The sequence below is a fragment of the Ananas comosus genome, unplaced genomic scaffold, assembly GCF_001540865.1.
Source record: "Ananas comosus cultivar F153 unplaced genomic scaffold, ASM154086v1, whole genome shotgun sequence".
Lineage (NCBI taxonomy): Eukaryota > Viridiplantae > Streptophyta > Magnoliopsida > Poales > Bromeliaceae > Ananas > Ananas comosus.
The window spans coordinates 209,798-226,157 of NW_017891402.1; the positions used below are offsets into that span (position 1 = coordinate 209,798).

Sequence of the window (16,360 nt, forward strand, 5' to 3'; positions counted from 1 at the left end):
GCAATGTCTTAGTCGAAGAGTCTCTATCTGCCGTGGATCAATGTAAAATAGTGAAATGGCCACATTCCCGATCCAATGCTACTCTACTGATCCAGGATAGTTTACCGGGTAATGGGGCAACTGAGGTAGTTTCAGTTCCAGATCAACCACTGAAATTGCTGAGTCGACGAAGCCAACTGGCCCAGATACTGGCTTAGATGCTGCTACCTCTGCAACATTCAAATCCACTTCATAGTTAGGATCGTAGTAATAGGTTCCTTGTGATGAGGTATGTCTTTGGTTTTCCTCCCTTATAAGGGCCTCATAGCTCACGGCCCTTACGGAAGTTCCACTAGGTCCATGAACTTCATGCCGTCCAACTTCTTTCTTAATTCCATGCCCCTACATATACTGCCATTCTGAGCGACATTAAAAAATGCCCACTCTGGCAAGTTAGTTTGACATCGGTTTCTATACCTTTAAAACCGACTGAGGTACTGTTCAGCGGTTTCGTCAGGCATCTGCTTAATCTTAGACAAGTCAGCCACCGTCATTTCGGGCTCAGTCCTATAAAACTGTTGGTGGAATTTCTACTCCAACTCTTGCCAGGTTCAAATAGAATTAGGCGGCAACCTTAAGTACCAGCCAAACGCACTCCCAGTTAACGAATTCAGAAACTGCCGGAGTTTGATAAAGTCGTTTGACGCTGTCTCAGTACATTGCAAAGTCAACCTTGCAATATGCTCGACAGTAGACCGACCGTCCTCCCCAGAGAATAAAGTAAAATCTGGGATTTTGTATCCCCGGGGAAATGGAAATTCCCGGCTGGGTGGGTATGGTTGTCGATAAATTGGTCTAGGTGCCCTTAGGACCATATCCATACGCTCTAGTTCTTGCCTACATATTTCCAAAATATCCTCCCTATCAGGCGCAACCGGTTGGTATGCCTGAACAGAACTGGAGGATAAGGTACTGCTGGAGCAGAAGGGTATGGGCCAGGTTGTACCACCTGCGGAATGACCGGAGGCTGGCTAATGATATTCGCTGGTGACGGTGGCATTAGTGGGGTATTTACCACGTTTAACGGATTTTCTTGTGGATTCGGCCTAACTACCTGCGGCATGACCTGTTCCTCAGTCTGAGGATTACGGACATGTTGCCTCCCGAGCCCACTCGAGCGGCAGTGTTCATAGCATGCGGGGACCCTTTCTCGCCGGAGGTGGCACATAGGGATCATTACGCCGACTTCCCTCAGGAGAGTCCGGCCCCTCGGCCGATTATGATAAGTAGACCCTTCCGCTACAAAATCAGCTCGAACTCCCTGCCCTGGGGGTGGCGTTCGCTCACGTGACAGCTGCTGAGTCATCTCTCTCAACATCCCTTGGACGGCCTGGTTTTGTTCAACTTGGCTGCGTCCGAGTTCTGCGAGGTCTTGTAAAGACCTGGAAAAGGCTTTCATGTAGGGTCCGTTGATCGGTCCTCATTCCATGAATAGCCTGGGCCATCGTCGCTGGCCCAGATCCCACCGACTCTGAAAGTGGCGGTAGATCGGGAATCTTATAAACATTGCCGCTTCTAAGATTCATCCTTTAGCTTCCCAGTGTCCCACCGTACAAAAAAGGATGTTGGCTATAAAATGCGCGGGCGTGCCAAATGTTTAATCAGAGCTGTTCCTTCGACCCCAGGCACCGATCAAGCGGCGTTATAGATCTTTTGGATCTGGATGGCTATCTCAGTCACCTTTAAACAGTATAATAAATCAGACGACTTGGGAGTTGAGGTTTTCTCCCTTTGCAGATTCTCAGATCTTAACTTAAAAGATAGTTGAACGAAGCGAAGCTTTAAGTAAGGATGAATATAACTTGCTGAAACTACAATCTATCAAAAGCATGAATTGACTAATTAAAGCTTTACTGTTAAACTACTTGAAACCGAAATACCAGAATTGAATCACTATGAAACGGAAATAAAACATTGCATGGAACCATAACTCACTGCAGAAACTAAATTAACCGAAGGAGCTGAAAAGAAAGAAAGAAAATACCAATATGCATTACTAACTGAATCACCGGCGAAGCGAGCAACACTGGTAGTCGATCCCGGGAGCAAAACAACAACAAAGAAAGCGTTATCTACGAGTGTTTGAAAGTAAAAAAAAGACAGAAATGGATGTCAAATTGCATTCAAAGGATTGAAAACAGAGTAAAGTGGGTTTGGTTTGATCTGGGTGACGCAGGGGTGCCTTTCTCTCTGCTCTTCCTTCGATTTATAGTCCCTTCTCTGATCGGTCCTGAGGATCCTCATGGATTCTCCTTCCTGTTTCGTCCAATCTTTTCCTTCTAATCACTGGCTAATGCTCAGCCATTGCTAATTCGAATTCTATTCCATTTATCATTCTTCTAATTCTCGAGCGGCAGTTCTACTGGTTGCTAATTACTTTCCTTCCTGTTTGTTAAAGTTAACCACTTGCCTGTATTTTCCCGCGATATTTAGAAACTTCCCGCATCTGGCACTAATTCATTTTTAACGTCTAATTAGATCGGGTAATCATTCCAATTAAGAACAGAAGCTCGTTGCTTTTCTTTTAGAAAACCTAAAATTGGAGCCATAGGGCTCTATCCATTTATTCACTCAACCCAACTTTGAATTATTTTGTTTTGTTCCGTTCCAAGAATTCAAACAAGATTTTGCCGGTAAGGATGAAGTATTCTCAGAGTTCTCCATTGATACGACATGCTGTTTTTTCCATTCATTCCCTTTCAGGATCAGTCGTGGTCTTACAAAGTCTACCAGACGAATCCGTTGCTTCATCCAAATGTGTAAAAGATCCTAGCCGCACTTAAAAGTCGAGTACTCTACCGTTGAGTTAGCAACCCGAATAATTATGGCGTTTAGATATGATCGGAATCCTTTCAAAAGAAATAAAGAGATTGAATTGCACGATCCTCAGCCCCAGACCTTGGTACGCTGAGGTTAAGCTTTTCCCGGGTTTCCTCTTGAAGCGGCGCAGCTCCCAATCCTGGCTTCTAAGCTCCAAGCCTATCTCCCACTGTATTACCATTACCAGCGGCTGATTTGCCTCCTGCCCATACACCACTTCACCCCACAATTGATGGTTCTAGTGACTCTAATGGCCCCACACAACCGGAAAATGATAATGATCAATTATTCAATGATTCCTCTCATGTCCCACAAAAGACTGTCCCATTGTCTGGTTCAAATGAGGTCACTAGTGCCCCGCCACCTCCTAAGCGTCCTCCACCTCCGCCTCGTCCGCCATCTACTAAAGCCTGGCAGCTTCCCTCCTTATCTAGCTCGTGATTACCATTGCCCTCAAGCCATGTTACATAGCACTCCTTCGTCACCTTCTATGACATCATCAAAGAAAGGTACACGACACCCTCTATAAAATTGAAAATCCTATGAGAAACTTTCTCCGTCTTACCACTCGTTTGTACTAGCTCTGTCTTCTATACCAGAGCCTACTTCTTTCACCGAAGCTGTGCAGGACCCAAAATGGAACGATGGCTGCTGAAATTCAGGCTCTCGAGCAGATTCAGACCGAACTTGTAAAGGGAAAACCAAGAAAGATACAGTCGGACGATAGTTGCATGTCCCCTGATAGATTATCCTTCGATGGAAACTAGGGATAATCCTAGGGTACCCAGATCTAGTCAAGGAAACAGGAAGAGGTAAAGGACCTCGGTACTCATCCTTTGCAAAGGCCTTTTGCAAAGAACTGCTGCACTCTTTGTTTTAAGTACAATGCAACAAAGAGTAACCCAGCTCCTGCTGCGATTGATTGATTCCCCTCTTTTGCCTGCCTTTCGCCGACCACTAAGGAGGGATGGGACTCTCGACTTAAGGCTTTCGTTCGGTTAAAAATCTCCCCCTCGACCACCATAATTGAATTCTTCTCTCTTTTTTTTTTTTTCAAGCCTTGCTCTTGCCTCGTCTTCACCTTCTACCTTATTAAGCTTTTTACTTCCCCCTTTAGCTAATGATTGAACTGATAGCTATGATTCGCATCGAGAAAGATAAAGATAAGGACCTAAGGCGTGGGACGGTCCCTTCGTTCTAGCCTTTGTTCGGGTACGGTCCCGCCCTGAGATTCTTCCATCCGAGTGACCCTTAAGATTTGTAATGAGTATGGAACCTCCCTTCTCTTTTGTTTGTAATTGGACTTTCCCGAAAGAAAGGAAGCTTGGCGTGAGGGGGTCCCCTAGTTGATAACCCTAGACTTTCGCCTAAGCTTTGACCTACGTTTTCACCTACGATTTCTCCTTTCTCTGCGCCAAGACTAAAGGCAACCTCTACCGTCTTCTTCGCGGGGCCTCGCCTTTCTGTACCTATCCTTAGAAGAGGACCGAGTCTTGCTTCTAGCTTTGAAGGAGCGATAGGAACGCCCTCGGCTTTCGAAGGGAACTCTGTAGCTCCTTCTCCTTGAATGTGCCTAACTTTCTTTTCGCCTTGAGCTTTTGCCCCTGAGAAAGGAGGTTTGCTTTTGAACCTTCTGTTCTGACATTACAAAAGTAATTAGTATTTTTGGCATTAAGAGAGCCCCAAAAAAGACTATCAATAGACTGAAACCACAGCTTTTTCTTACTCGAACTAGCTCACAGGCTTGACTTTCCCTCCTACCTACGAGACAGGAGACGAGACTGGGCCGACTGCTTAGACGAGAAGAAAAAGGGTCAAAGCCCTTCCCGATTGCCTTTGATTCTCATTGGAATGGGACCTCCTCGTCTTCGCTTTTGAAATCTCTGACTCTGACAATTTCCTACTGAGATAGGAAAGTAAGCACTTTTGGGCGACTTAAGTCAACTAGACTTATTGCTTCGTCTTATCAGCGCTCTTTCTCTCGGTATGCTTCGCCACATCCCTTGCTTTTCCTACCTCTGGACTTGGCACTTCTCCTTCTTCGGCTTTTGCTATCTCTCTTGCCAGCCAGCTTTCTTCTTTGCTTTGGGACCTCTTCCACCTTCAGTTTGGGATCTTAGGGTTGGGGGCCTTCTCCTTTGAATTGGCACTGGACTGAGACTAGTCAACTGAGCTATATCAGGGACTTAGCCTTCGACAGGACTGGAATCTTCGACTGGAACGAACCACCTCGAGAGTCGAACTCGAGCACTTCTTACGAAGTGCCTTCTAATCTAAAGAAGTGGATACCAACTTGGTTAGAGTTACCTTTTTTGTTACAGTTACGAACGATAGGGAAGGGAAGGAAGGCTTCGCTTGAAGTTTATTTGTTTGAGAGACAGACGAAGGAAAGGTTTTCGGTTGTTTACCTGCCTTTCTTTCTTTCTTCAACTCTGACTTCTCCGCCCCATTCTCCGAAGTATCCGAGGGTTCTTTCTTTTTTTGTACCTGATTCCGATGCACTTTCTGCCTCAACTTCAGATTCTTCACCGCCTGATTCTGAGACTGATGATTCCTCACCTTCTTCCTCGCACTAGCTTGAACAGTGCTTTACGAAAGAAGTTTACGCCTGAGAGATAGAACCTGGTTGGGAAATAGGTTTCTCACCTCCGGAATAACAGGACCAAAACCAGGTGCTTGACTTCTCCAATCACATGTGTTATTAAGCATATGAAAATGGAACCGCCCAACAAAACCTGCTTTCTCCCCTTAAGGGAAGTAAGGTAAAGTAAGGGACGTAGCGAAGAGGAGATTGATTTGGAAACCATTTCTTTCGAGATGCGAAGAATATTCCTAGTCTGTCTAACTTTTTCTTTTGTAATAGTTACCGCGGAGTGGGTCCTTCAAACATTCTCTATTAATATTCCCCGGCCGATAAATGGCAAGCAAGAATGAGAGCAGGACGAATCCGCTCTTATATCATCTATAGAATCGGCTGTTCGAGAATAGGCTATTTCAGTTAATCAGAATAAGCTTCAAGAAGGATAAGGATTCGCTTGATTGATAAGGGCGAGACAGATATTTCATTAAGAAAGAGAGGTATGATTTCCTAAAATCAGAGGAGATAGATTGTGAGTCAATTCTTTTCTTGGAGGGTCTTGGACTTACAATCGAACCTTCCTTTCGGCTACTCGGGCTTGCTTTTCAACTAATTTATGCTTTCCAGCCTCAGCCAAAGACCCAGCTCCTTCCTATCTATGCTTTCCTTCGGGTCATTAGGTCTGATTCCCCGACCACACTTCCTTTCCCTCCTTTATAGGCTGCCTTCTACTCGTAGAAAGAAGATAGAAATGGGAAATCCCTTCTCCCTCTACCTTAGGTCCTTCTATTTCATAACCTGGCCGATGTCACATAAAAATGATTAAGACGATTCCCCCTTTGATCGATCCACTGAAACTAGCCCCCTTTCTAGAACTAATGAATTCCTATTCTCTCCATCCGCCGCATCCCAAATCTTAACTTAAGCAGTAATAAAGAAGAAGACATAATACGCTTCATTTCCATCTCGGGCATAGACTGACTGAGACTCAGAAAGTGAATTGGAGAAATCCGAATCCGTGGAAGAGTAATCATTTACAAAATAGAAAGATAGAGACGACCCTTCATTCGTGAATCAAGTTCGTCTTTTTCAAGTTCAAGTGTGGAAAAGAAACCTGAAGGAAGGGAAGATGACAGAAGAAAACAACTCCACGAATAAGAGTCTGAAAAATAGGGAGTTGGGGTCCAGTCAACACGAGATAGAGTTGATGCCAGCCAGATATTATTGGACTTGCCTCTTTTTCCAGTATGTTCCCTGCTAGTTTTTAGGCTTTGGGTTGGGACTTGGTTTTTTAGAAAAGGTATATGAACCAGGCCCAGGTTCGTTTATTGGAGTCGCCATTCGCCCTCTTATTATTACCATTACCGCTTCCATTGAACGTGGAAATCCAGAAACCACTGGATGTAATAACTTACCTTACGTTCCCTTTGCCTGTTCCCGGGCGAGAGTACGCCCTTGATGATGAGCCCCTTGGAAAGTGAAAGTGCCTTTTGCGATAGTCCCGTAAGCTTTGCCTCTACTCACATCTCCGAACCTGTCTTCTTGATATGCCCGAAAGTCAAGCCTTTACCCGGAAATCATTGGTTAGGATTAGGATGCACGTCCGCTTTCCAGTTGACAGCCTATCCCATATTGCTTATCTTTAACTTTAATATAGGTAGGGACGTGAAAGCAGCTACATCAATGGGCACTATCTTCCCGACTAGCCTTTCGAAAGTAAGGGGAAGTAGAAGTGTCACTGTCACACACGCCAGGACCCTATAGTACACCCAATTACTTATTTATTGGGTTTGTTACGCATTGAAAGCTCTCTTTTCTTAAGCCAGTAGGGAATGCCCGATTCTAGTTCGAATGCCAGTGCCTAGGTCTCTCGGTTAGTTTATGGGGAAGGTCTCGCATATCTTATTACGCTCGTTGGGAAAAGCAACTTTCGTTCCAACGTTCAAGTTACAGTATCCTGCTTGATGGCTGGCTTTTTATAGTATACGTACTTTAGTGGAGTTGTCTTTTTTCTTTGAAAGTAACAGTAGCGCATAAGTACAGTACTTGGAAGGTATGAGCTCCTATAAGTGGGGCTTTTTTGTATAATTCTTTCATAGAAATAGGTCTCCGGCGACCCAACGACTTTCCTATGTGATTGACACGGGGCACGGAACGGAGTTTCATTCATCGCGACAGGAGTTCACCATAAGAAGGGGCCGGTCATCCAACGAGAAGGGGACTTCACCTTCTCACTCTGAATCCGTTGATCAGGAATAGAGAAAGAAAGTTTTTTTTTCTTGACTTTAGATAAAGCGGAAGCTCGTTCCTGGCCTATTTGGCAGTAGCGAATCTGAATTCGTAACCCGCCTTGGGCAGGAGTCGTCAGATCTTTCCCAGGCAAAGGAGCGATCGACACTCGCTCGCAAGTTTGAAGAAGTGGTAAGCGCAAGGAAAAGTTGATTAAGAAAGGGGAAGATGTTTTTCCTGGTTATTTTTGCTTTTCCTGAGCGGTATAGTAAGGCACGTGGGAAATCACAATCAGAGAGAAGTAACGAGAGATCCGCAGGAAATAGCGAAGTACATGAATTGGATCTCTTTTCTTTAGCTTAGAGAGAGGGACGACATAGAAAAGCTAGAGGTTAACTCACACATGATACTATGCAATAATAGGTGCTAAATTCATTAATGACGCAACAAGCATGCAAGAACAAGAAGCTAACATAATGCAATGATGCAAAAGATGTTTGGTTGCTCAATAACCTGTGGACAATCCAAATAATCGTGCTACAAAGGAATGCAAGAAAATTAATAGCTATCGAAAATGCATTACAGCAACTAGATGCAATATACATTTTGTAATGAAAATATGAAGCATGTAAGCCTGTAACGCACAAAAGTTGAGATTCCCATGAAAACAAACCTTTATCAAAGAATGAATATATTTGCACCAGACAACAATTGAGTTGCCCAACAAATTGCAGCAGGATTCAACAGTAATGGATTGAATTCTCCAGGAGGAAAATTCGTGCAACTCCTAATTGAATTCCAACAAATCGAGCAAATCTGTTTGCAAATTGATTTCAAAGAAAAAAAAAATTTGACTTTGAAACAATTGAAGCATCAGCATTCGACAGGCTTCAATGTACAGGATGATGTAGGATTTAAACAACAAACAAGTGATAAAGGTCTCAAAGGAAAACGTATTTCAATAGCAGAATAAATCTGCCGGATTTGCAGTGCCAAATCACATGAGCAAAATAAATACCGTACTTAAGCAGGTGCATCTTTCCAGTTGTGGTTTCAAATCCAAATCATGCTGGGAGTTAGCGAGGAATGGAGGAACTGCTCTGAAATAATGCAATCAAAAAATGAAATGTTATTCTCCTAGGTCAGTAAGAAAGAGCAAACAACCTAAGGAAAACAGAGAGAACGGAGACAAAGAAAGAAAAGATCAAGGACCAATCTCGCACTGAATAATTGAGAAGCACTATAGTGAGGCCTCACACCTCACTTCACACATCAGGGCAAAAACAGCAACCAAAGAGCATATTTGTTCTCCAATCTGGAGCATTTCGTCAAACCATAAACAGCGAGTAACACTCAACTAATGGTCTCTCAAAATCTGCACACAAGTGTCAGTCATACTAAAGATATAGTAATAGAACTTGCATCCTTTAGAAGGGCTTCTTCCCATACTGAGTTGGTTCCACCTGAGTCATTCCTAGACCAGGACTAGACGGAAGATCGGGCACACATACATAACATACTCTTGGATAGTTATTTTGTATAGAGAATACAAGTAGGAGATTTTCAGCTAAATCCGTTTTCATTCTGTTCCACACTTGCACGGAGCACCTGCACGCTCCCTTACGCCCTTCTTGCATGGTAGTTTTTCTTGCATTTAGTCTTGCATGGTCTAGGTCCCCATAGGTTTCCTTGCACTCCCATAGTGTTGTAATCGAGTCACCCTCACTGTTGAACTTTGGCTGAGAGATCAAGTTAACTCTTAATCTAGAGTATAATAAGGATAGACGGAGAAAGTAGAGCCCTCGAGCCTCGTCTTCCTCCAGATAGGATTCTTCGTCGTCGCTCGAGGGAGCGAGAGATGAAGACAGGTCTCCAAAGGATCTCTGCCTTTGCATTGCAACTCGCTTTCCTTTTCGTGCCGATGTAGATCCGGAAAGACAGACCGCCCAGCGATGACCATATGGCTTAGGTCATCATTCTGGAAAGTCTTCTTCCATGGTGGTAATGAAGAAGCTTGACCTGCGAAGGAATTGCTGAATCCTCCGCTTAGGAAACCTCCTTTGAAAGCAAAGAGCCTTCCTCCAAAGTTTCCACCAACGGAGCCAGGGTTGCTACCGAATGGTGTGAAGCGTTGAGGTACAGAAGTAGCTGCTCCGGGTGAAGTACCTACTCCAGGTATGGTAGGCGACGCAAAGTCTTGGTGATGCAGAACGACGTCAGAGGATTGCTCCTCTTCATCGCTCAGATCTGACAATCCTCCTGCGTACTGGGGGATCTCAATCTGCTCCGAGCAGCCTAATCGGCTTGCTAAGAGTGCTTGAGATCTTTGGATATCTCTGAGACCACCTTGAATGGATACCAATGAAGCTTGTTGTCGTCTCAGAAACTTTTGAAGGTCGTCGAGGACCGAACAGAGATAATGAAGTGTGAGGTTGCCCCTGTTAAGTTGTTTATGTAGGGCAGCTGCCTTGCCCTCGGTTGAAGCATGAACTGGGTTCGCTGCGCATTCACCGTTAACTGTTATTTCCTCGAACGGCCTTGATGGAGATTTCGTTGCCTTTCTTATCGTGGCAGTGATGGAGAAGAGAACAGCAACCAATTTTTTACGAGGCTGCCCCGTGTTGTCTGTTTCCTCGCCACATGGAAGGAGCGGATCCCTTGCTCCTCCGGGAAAACCTTTCTGATCTGGCAGGCTTTACCTGGAATAAGCCTCCCGAACCAGAATGGGCCGAGAAGGATCTTGTGTTGTCTATCTCGGCTGTCTCCTGATGATATGTGCGTGGGATGGCGCTTACGACTCTGGATACTTTAGAAGTCCTATGGCTTTTCTTCCTTTCACCTGTGCATGGTCTTGCTGGATCCTGAAATGAAAGGTTAGAAAGCATAGGGTCCTTACCTCGACCCTTAATCAACATCATAGATATATATCGTTTAGTGCAATAGTTGATAGGGGTGTGAGTATTCCGAGATAAAGACTTACTTAAAAAGGAAAGTCTAACCCTGCTGTCTTCTTTCAATATCGACCTTTGACAGCAAGTCGAGGGCTAAGGAGGAGGAAGACAGGTCAACTAGTTGAGAATCCATTCATCAGGGAACTCAACCTCAGACACATTGATAACCTTGGGTACAAGTGGCTTGCCATAAAACGAAGACTGGTAATACACAGATTCATACCGTTACTGGTGTTTCACAGGTGGAAGTTGTGTTTAAAAATCTTGTGACCATAGCAAAGTCACATTATGTGAACCCTCAAGCATATCAAAGCCATGAGTTTTCACTTTAATCTTTAGGGTATGCGGGAGCCACGGGTCAGTGAGGCTCAGTGTCAAGTTGGGATAGCATGTGAACGAAATTGGTCCATCATGCAGTGGTGCCTGCACAGCTGCTATTAAAGTATCTGAAAATGAGTTGTGCCTACAGTCTAACGTGCTGGACACTACGGAAGTGTTGAGACCTCGCCTTGGTTGTGGCGTGATTCCTACCTGAACCATCCCGAGGTGTACAAAACTGTATTTCTTTAAGATTTCCTCGAACTCGTCAGGTTCCACAAGGAGAATAGAAATCGTGGCCTCATCACAACCAATGGGTACTGACCTTTCCTTCATGACGACTCTATCCATTGATCTCAGTCCGAAGATGCGGATAAAGTGTTGAAGATCAGAATACACATCTCCTTTCCGGATAATGGGTAGTTTCCACTTAGGTAAGGGAGCATCCATTCGCATGTCTCCACTGATAGGAGTGAGTTCGTTACCAGTGAATTCTTACGAGTTAATTATGGGGGTGGACTCACTGCCTTCCATAGCTGAGAAAATAAAGTTATCTTCCCACCAGGGGGGTAGCGGGAAGAACTCACAATCTCGTGGTACTTAGAGCAAAAATATGGGTTTTGGGTAGGTTTTTGGGAAAAGTGGGTGAGTTCTGACCAAAAAAGGGCTAAAGAGAAAATAAAAGGGAATAATCGAAAAATTGGGTAGGCTAGGGAAACCGGAGAAAAGGAAAATTTTTGTATGGGTATTTTTTTGAAAACAAAAAGGTTGTGGAAAACTGGGTAAGGGTAGGTCCTAGGGGGTTCTTCTAAGGTAAGGATGTGTCCTAAGGGGGTATGGGATAGGTCTTCTAAGGGTAAAGGGTGTTCATAGGGGTTCACTAAAGGTCTGGGTATTCCTAATGGGTATGTGGGTAAGGTATGGTAAGGGTAAGGGTATGTTTTGGCTCTGATACCAGAAGGGAAGGGACCGCTCCCTATACAGTAGGAGAGGAGGGATGGACCCCTCAACCACTGTATCCAGGAGTGGACGATGCCCTATTAAACGAGATATGTGAGTGCAGAAACAGGCCCTCCACGACCTTCCTTAGCCAATCCAAGATTGAAGCTGTTAGACCACACTCAAACGGCCTTCCAACCGCGATACCACAGTGACGGGCTCGAATCGACGCTTAGCGCCTGCACTATAGCCTCCTATCCTAATAGGACACCATGCTGCAGAAAGTGCTACAGTAACTTTTGAATTATTTACCGCAGTGCCACTTTCTAACAGAATGCTATCTTACCAGGTACGGAGTTACAGTACCGGTTTTCAGGATCGTCGCCTCAGTCAAGCTTCTCTTAGCTTCAAGCCTCTAGCAGAGACTGCCAGAAAACTCTACACCGTAACGGAGTTTGCTTTGCCCAATAACCCCTGCCCCTTTGGTTATTACTGCCTCTACACCCGTCTTGGACCAGGAGCCTGATACATCAGATTAACGGTCTGTAACGCCTTTTCTTCTCAACTCTTCTTTAACGGCGTCAGCGGCCACCTCCTTCTCTGGTTCAAGTTTGCTCCCTATCTGTTAGGTAGAGGACTTACCCTACGCATGAGACGAGGCTCGAGGGCTAAGGGGTGGATCAGTCGAGTTATCAGAGTCCCGCCCAATGGGCAATTGGCAGCTAAGATAAAAATCCATGGTTTCCCGGCCCATTTCGACCAAGTTCCGGAACCGGAAAAAAGAAGCGGTTTTTCGCACAGCTTGCTCATAGTGCAGGTCCCACTTTGATATCGTATTTGGCCGAAGAAGCATCGGACAGGTTGGAGTTCCTACTTTCTTGGGACTCCATGGACCAAGATCTGCTTTCATTATATGGGCCGATCTACATACAATAGTAGATCATCAGGATGTAGAAAAAGCTGATGATTTTGAGGAATTGGAAACATCTCTTTTCCATTTCCATTTACCCAGTTCATATCTTTCTTTCAATACGGGAGGAATTCGATCTCTTCAATCTCGGGATACCACCTAAATAACTGCGGCCAGAGAGTCAAATAGGTCGGGAAGAAAGAGTCTGAGGTCGGGTCGGACGACATACATCGTCGGTTGGTCCCACCACCACTAGAGATTGGACATCTAGTGAATCTATCTTCTAAAAAAAGGAAATATTTGCATTAGGCGCACTCACTGCGCTTTCCCTTGCCCAGATCTTCGCCTTTCACAGTCAAAAGTAATGGTGACCGGCCTAAGACAGGAGCCTCGTAACATGTTGACGCGAAGACCTCCGAACTGAGGCTTCGGTCAGTAGAGGGGACGACTTTCCCTCCCCGGAAGATGAAGAGTCCCGCTCTCTAGCCGACTGATCCTGTTGAGAATAGAACTGGGAGGGAACGTGTCACATTAGAGGTGAACGATCAGAGGTGTCCTCTAATCACCACGATGAGGCTGGTCCCTCTTTTAGTAGACTCAGCTATGAATGAAGAAATGAATGCCGGGCTCTCCTTATTCATTCTATAGGGCACTGATAACCCCCAAGAAAGATCTTAATGCTGATTACTTCTTTGACGGCATCACCCTTCACTTGTAGTCCTCCTTTGAGTGTAGGTTCAATTGGATTGGATGAATCTGTCAAGTCAAGGTCAACGTACGTAGCAGCAAGGATGGTGCATCGCCTCTTTCTCGTTCTCGCTCGGAAGCCAAAACGAACACGCCTGCTACCTACTGTACTGGACCTTCGACCAGGCATTCTACCCGTTGTCGAATCTCCACCAACCACCACTCCTTTCTTGTCCGGCTCTCGAAGAGTTGAGCGGGCGCTGGCCAGCAACTTCCGTGCCTGAGAATGGAAGAGGGCATAGATTCATTCTTCGTACCTGGTCCAGCCTCACAACCCTTCGCGGGTTGGTCAGACGGAATTGGACAAAGAAAAGAGAGTGCTCGACCGGAACAAGGTCAAACCATAGAACACAGCTCCTTTCGGTCGAACCCGCCGGAAAGAAAGACGACCTTACCTTTTTCGTAGATAGTCTGAGTTCGAGCGACTGACGTCTCCCCCGTTGACCTTCTTTTGTAGATAGAATCCTCAATGAGTGGAAAGGACTCCCATCCCAGACTTGCTCCGCAGTACGAGCCTCATACAGAGCCGCGCCCTTGTGATATGATAAGAAGAAAAGGGGCCAGGCCGCCCTCTTTTCTTTTCCGCACCAACCCTGATTGTCAAATCGGGTGTATAGCTCAGTTGGTAGAGCATTGGGCTTTTAACCTAATGGTCGCAGGTTCAAGTCCTGCTATACCCAAAAAGAAAAACCACTCTTGTCTTCGTAAGGATGCATAGTAGCCTGAAAAGAGCACTCTTTGGCCTTGAGACTCGCCCCTTTCTCATCAACATCTCGACTGCGCTCCTTGTTTTTTGGTTGTATAAAGGAGATCAGACTGGCTCGGTCATCGAGAGGCCGGCCTTCTCCTTATTCATTGGATAGGGCGCGGGGGAGAGTCAAGTCAAGCACTAGTTAGTTGGGGTAGGACGCACCAAAGCAGCGTTCGTTGTACTAGCGCCTTCTCTTTTTAAGCTAAACAGAGGCTCGAAAGACGGAGTACGTCCGAAGTCGTTGGCTGCCTTTTTGTAGTGCGCAAGTCAGAGTGAACTTCTTCTTCTGTTCTGCGAATCTACAAGCCATAGTTGTCGAGCAGCCAGCTAAAAGAGAGAAAGGTGATGACTCGATGTCCAAAGGCTACTACTTTTTTGCTTAAAAAAAAAAAGGGGACCAAATGACTCGGCCAACAATCAGACTTTTGCTTATTAAATCATTTGAGAACCAGTAGATGACTTTCAAACAGAACAAAAAAGCCATAGTAGAGAGCCCTCTATGCATGAATCATCACGAGATATACTAGAGATCGCGGGGTGGGGAAGAGGAATCGACGAAGAATCCAGAAAAGTAGAGCTTTGGAAAAGCGTGACGAGCAAATTCTCGTCTCGAGATGTTAGAAGGTGCTAAATCAATAGGTGCCGGAGCTGCTACAATAGCTTCAGCGGGAGCTGCTGTCGGTATTGGAAACGTCCTCAGTTCCTCGATTCATTCCGTAGCGCGAAATCCATCATTGGCTAAACAATCATTTGGTTATGCCATTTTGGGCTTTGCTCTCACCGAAGCTATTGCATCGTTTGCCCCAATGATGGCCTTTCTGATCTCATTCGTATTCCGATCGCAAAAAAGGAAAAACGGTTGAAATCTTCGAATGTAGTTACTGATGTTATCAAAGTCAATATCTCTTTGCTTTGTGTCTTTATCTCTTCTTGCTTTTTGCTTTATTGTGATTTGGAAAGTGCCGTGGGTCAGTCATCCATTCGTACTAGATTTGTTATGGAAGGAAAGAGGGGAGTTGGCTGATAAAGATGGACAGTAACGATCGCGTAATATCAATTTATCGGCCTCGTCATCGAAAGCGGCTTCCAATTGCTCGGAAATTCTCAGCTATATGGGGGACTTGGATGGTGAGCAAAAAGAATTGATCAAGAAATTGGTAAACTTTCGCATGATCGATGGTAAAAGAACGAGAGTTCGTGCTATTGTTTATAAAACTTTTCATCGCCCAGCTCGAACTGAACGCGATGTAATCAAACTTATGGTTGACGCCGTAGATAATATAAAGCCCATATGCGAAGTGGTCAAAGTTGGAGTCGCAGGTACTATTTATGATGTCCCTGGGATTGTAGCCAGGGATCGTCAACAAACCTTAGCTATTCGTTGGATCCTTGGAGCAGCTTTCAAACGACGTATAAGCTACAGGATAAGCTTAGAGAAATGTTCATTTGCTGAGATACTGGATGCTTACCGAAAGAGGGGAATTGCACGTAAGAGAAGGGAGAATCTTCATGGACTGGCTTCCACCAATCGAAGTTTCGCGCATTTCAGATGGTGGTAAAGTGATACCACATAAGGAGCTCTTCCTCATTCAGTCATATTCCTAAGTAAGAAATGTTTGAGCCTTCACCTTTTTTCATCTTCATATAGAAAGAAAATCGGCTTTCCTCATACTCCCCCCTTCATTCATTGAGTTGGAGGAATCCACAAGAGGCCCGTCCGTTCATAATTGCATAAAAGAACCTTTCTTTTTATGAAAACTCTTGTTCCAACCTCAGGTCGAATGAATACGAAAGGGAGATCAATCAAATCAATAAGCCATGAATGAAGAAGTAGTGGGCCTTTCACCTTATTTCGTTTTACTCGTGGAGCTGATAAATCTACTTCAAAGGGAGGGAAGCTAGGAGTGAGGGTCTTCTCCTTGATTTTTTTCAAAAATTTCTTTAGTCTCACCAGCGGCTTTTACCCACCAGCATATCGCCCAGCATTAGTGGAGGGTCGAAGAAATTTCCGTACCTTCCTTTTTCGTCTTTATCACCCTTCGCTTATCACTTCTACACTAGCAGATGTTGGAGCACAA

The 16,360-nt window shown here is 45.0% G+C and overlaps 1 non-coding gene across 1 annotated transcript; it reads left to right on the forward strand.

Moving 5' to 3' along the window:
- The first annotated feature begins 14,138 nt into the window (after positions 1 to 14,138).
- TRNAK-UUU lies at positions 14,139 to 14,211 on the forward strand. Its single transcript has one exon. It is a non-coding gene; the product is annotated as a tRNA-Lys (tRNA).
- Positions 14,212 to 16,360: the final 2,149 nt, after the last annotated feature.